At 37.1% G+C, this 4303-nt stretch overlaps 1 pseudogene; it reads left to right on the top strand.

Annotated features, from left to right (window-relative positions):
- The first annotated feature begins 3243 nt into the window (after positions 1–3243).
- LOC111762367 (U1 spliceosomal RNA) lies at positions 3244–3396 on the top strand (annotated as a pseudogene).
- Positions 3397–4303: the final 907 nt, after the last annotated feature.

Genomic DNA, 4303 nt, shown 5'->3' with positions numbered 1-4303 from the left:
ATTTTAAAACTTTTTTAATGTCTTTATCTAGGTTTAGTATTACGGTGATGTTGGTTTCATGGAATGAGTCTGGTAGTATTCTTTCCTTCTGAAGTGTTTTGGAAGAGCTTGAGCAAGATTGGTATTAGATCATCTTTGAAATGGTAATTTCACCTGTTAAGACATCTGGTCTCAGGCTTTTCATCCTTTGGAGGTTTTTGATGACTGTTTCAATCTTTAACAATATTTTGTGCTCTTCCAATTCTTCCAGGGTCAATGTAGGTTGTTCATGTGTTTCTAGGAAATTATCCATCTCCTCAACATTGTCTGGTTTTTTCATATACAGTTGTTGATTGTATCCTCTTTTTTTTTTTTAAAGCTTTATTTATTTATTTCTCTCCCCTCCCCCCCACCCCGGTTGTCTGTTCTCTGTGTCTATTTGCTGTGTCTTGTTTCTTTGTCCGCTTCAGTTGTTGTCAGAGGCATGGGAATCTGTGTCTCTTTTCTTGTTGCGTCATCGTGTTGTGTCAGCTCTTCGTGTGGGTGGTGCCATTCCTAGGCAGGCGGCACTTTCTTTTGTGCTGGGCGGCTCTCCTTATAGGGTGCACTCCTTGCGCATGGGGCTCCCTTATGCGTGGGGCTCCCTTATGCATGGGGCTTCCTTACGTGGGGGGACACCCCTGCATGGCACGGCACTCCTTGCTCACATCAGCACTGTGCATGGGCCAGTTCCACATGGGTGAAGGACATCTGGGGTTTGAACCGCAGACCTCCCATGTGATAGACACCCTAACCACTGGGCCAAGTCCGCCACCCCCATAGTATCCTCTTATGAGCTCTCTTATTTCTGCAGGATCATTAGTAATGTCACCTCTCTCATTCCTGATTTTATTTATTTGTGTCTTCTCTCTTATTTCTTTGTCAGTCTAGGTAAGGGTTTGTTGATCTTGTTGATATCAAAAAACCAGCTTTTGGTTTTCTTATTTTTCTGTATTGTTTCTTTGTTCCTTTTTTTTTAAAGATTTATTTATTTCTCTTCCCCCCCCCCCCCCCCCGGTTGTCTGTTCTCTGTGTCTATTTGCTGTGTCTTCTTCTTTGTCTGCTTCTGTTATTGTCAGTGGCATGGGAATCTGTGTTAGCGAATCTGTGTTTCTTTTTGTTTCTTTCCTTCAGCTTGGTTTGGTATTAGTTTGTTGCTTTTTTTCTAGTTCCTTCAAGTGTGCAGTTAGATCTTCAATTTTAGGTCTTTCCTCTTTTTTAACCTAACAATGCCTTTGCAGTGTCCCATAAATTTTGATATGCTGTGTTCTCATTACATTCATCTCAAGATATTTGCTGATTTCTCTTAATTTCTTCTTTAACCCATTGATTATTTAAGAGTGTGCTGTTTAATCTCCCTATGTTTAAGAATTTCCCTTTTTCCATCCATTACTGATTTCCAGCTTCATTCCATTATTATCAGATAAAGTGTTTTGTATAGTTTCAATCTTTATAAATTTATTGAGACTTGTCTTGTGACCCTACAAATGGTCTCTCTTGGAGTACAATTGATGAGCACTTGAAAAGTAAAGTACACCCTGCTGTTTGGGGATGCAGTGCTTCATAGATGTTTGTTAGGTCTAGTTCACTTACCATATTATTCACTCTTTATTTATTTATCCTCTGTCCTAATTTTCTATCCAATACTGAGAGGGGTGTATTGAAGTCTCCAACTATTACTATAGAGGCATCTATTTCTCCCTTCAGTTTTACCAATATATTCCTCATGTATCTTTGGTCACTCAGGTTAGGTGTATAAATATTTAATACAGCTATTTCTTCTTGGTGAATGTCCTCTTTTAAAATATATAATGACCTTCTTCATCCTTTATAACAGCTCTTTACTTGAAATCTATTGTCCAATACTAATATCATTACTCCAGTCTCTTTTGTTTACTATTTGCATGAAATATCTTTTTCCAACATTTTACATTTAACCCCGTTGTGACCTTATATCTGAAGTGGGTCTTTTGTAGAAAATATATAGATGGCTCATATTTTTTAATTCATTCTATCAGTCTATGTCTTTGGATTGGGGAGTTTAAGCCACTAACATTTAATGTTATTATTATAAAGGCATTACTTACATCATCCATTTTGTCCTTTGTTTCCCTCAGAATATCATTCTATTGTCTACCTTTTTACACTTTAATTTTTACCCTTCCTAATATCTTCATTTCTATACTCTTCTGGAAATCTCACCATTGCTTTTTCCTTGGAAGCTGCAGCACTCCCTTCAATATCTCTTGTAATTCTGGTCTTTCAGTAATATATTTAATCAATTTTTATTTGTCTGTGAAAACATTGAAATCATCCTCATTTTTGAAGTACAGTTTTGCCAGATATGGAATTCTTCTCACCTCCATGGTTTCTGATAAGGGTTCTGTACTTAATCTTTTCAAGTATTTTTTGTATGTGTTGCTTTCCTTTTCTCTTGATGCTTTCAGAATCCTCTATCTCTGATATTTGTCATTCTGAATAGTAGGTGTCTCAAGGTAGGCTTATTTGGATTTGTTCTTTCTGGGGTGCATTGTCCTTCTTGGATATTGATATTTATGTCTTTCAGAAGGGTTGGGAAGTTTTCAATCATTATTTCCACAAATATTCTTTACCCCCCCCCCCTTTCAAATCTCCTCTCCTTCTGGAGCACTGACAATGTATATAAGCATTTCTCATTTCCATTCAATTTTCTGAGACTCAGTTTTATTTTTTCCATTCTCTTCTCTTTCTGTTCTCCTGACTTTTCAATTCAGATATTGTGTCTTTGAAATCACTAATTCTGTCCTAGAGCAATTAAAATCTGCTCATATATGTCAATATCTTTTTATTCTCATCCATCATGTCTTTCATTCCCATAAGGTATGTTACTTTTCTTTGCAGGCTTTCAAATTGTTATTTATGCTCACTCAGTATCTTCTTAATATCCTTTATTTCTTTAGTCATATTTTCTTTAAATTCTTTGAATTGATTTAGGAGAATTATGTGATTATCACTTATGAATTATCTTAAGTCCTGTATCTCTTCAGGTCATTTGGTTTGTTTCTTTGGCTGGGCCATCTCTTCCTCTTTCCTAGTATGGCTTGTGATTATTTGCTGATGTCTAGCCATCTGAATATGTTGGTGAATTTACTCTGATGGCCAAATTCTCTCTTCCATGTTTTTTTTTTTTTCACAGCTCTTCTGTGTTATTTGTTTCAACTTATTCTATATTCTTCAAATTACCCCATACTTACCTAGCAGGAGAGATACAAAGATCATGAAGGTGGTTTTTCCCAGGGTGAGGTCTACCCATTGTACTCTGGATGTGCGATTTCTCTGAGTATGGGAAAATCTCCTGCCTAACTTGTGGTAGTGGGTGACTGCATTTGTGTTCTCCCATTTTTAAAAAATCACCCAGCTTAGGTTATCAAAATAGGACCAAGGGTTCACCAATGGGTGTAGATTTTCTCCCAGTGATTAGGATATATAGGATACAGAGAGAAGTAGAAACTTTTTTCCCATCCAATTTTCAGACATGTTGGCAGATGGCACTCAACACCACATATTTCCATGGAAGTGTTTCAGTCTTGGCTTTCCTGTGTCTTGGTCTATCTAGAGCTGAGATTCTTATGGGGCTTTGCTGGCTAAATTCACAAAAAGCCTCCTACCTCCCTATCCATTTTGCCTTGAATGAGCTGAAAGGGAGGAAGAAATCTCTTCCCAACTCAGTCAGCTGCAGTGAACCAGGTGTTTTACCCTAGCTTAATATCTTTGGGGTGGGGAGGGGAGCCAGCCCAAACACTGCAGGCATTTGGTAACTGGCATTTGTTGTTTTGAGTTCTTCCTCTCTCTGTCCCTTACCCTCCTGGCACTTGTGTAGCACTGTACTGTTTTGCTGACCCCCATAGCAGTTCCCTCAGATATCTTTTGACACTTTCTCCATTGTTTTTGTGAGAGAATTGAGTCTTTCCTACCTAATCTAATACCATCTTTTCACAATTCTCTCTCTCAGTGTAGTTTTCACTTCAATTTCTCTAATTGCTACTGATGTTGAGCAATATTTCATGTGTTTTTTTTTTCTTCATTTTTATTTCTTCTTTGGACAATTGTCTTTTCAAATCTTTTGCCTATTTTTTAAATCCAGTAGTTTGTCTTTTTATTGTTGAGCTGTATGATCTCTATATATTATGGATATTATATCCTTATTTGATACGTGATTGCCAAATATTTTCTCCCATATACTTGCCTGCCTTTTCACCCTTTTGACAAAGTCCTTTGAGGTACAAAAGTGTTTAATTTTGAGAGG

Source organism: Dasypus novemcinctus, chromosome 25 (assembly GCF_030445035.2).
Source record: "Dasypus novemcinctus isolate mDasNov1 chromosome 25, mDasNov1.1.hap2, whole genome shotgun sequence".
NCBI classification, from domain to species: Eukaryota; Metazoa; Chordata; class Mammalia; order Cingulata; family Dasypodidae; genus Dasypus; species Dasypus novemcinctus.
Note: the sequence above shows the minus strand (reverse complement) of the source record. Positions and strands in the feature narration are given on the sequence as shown.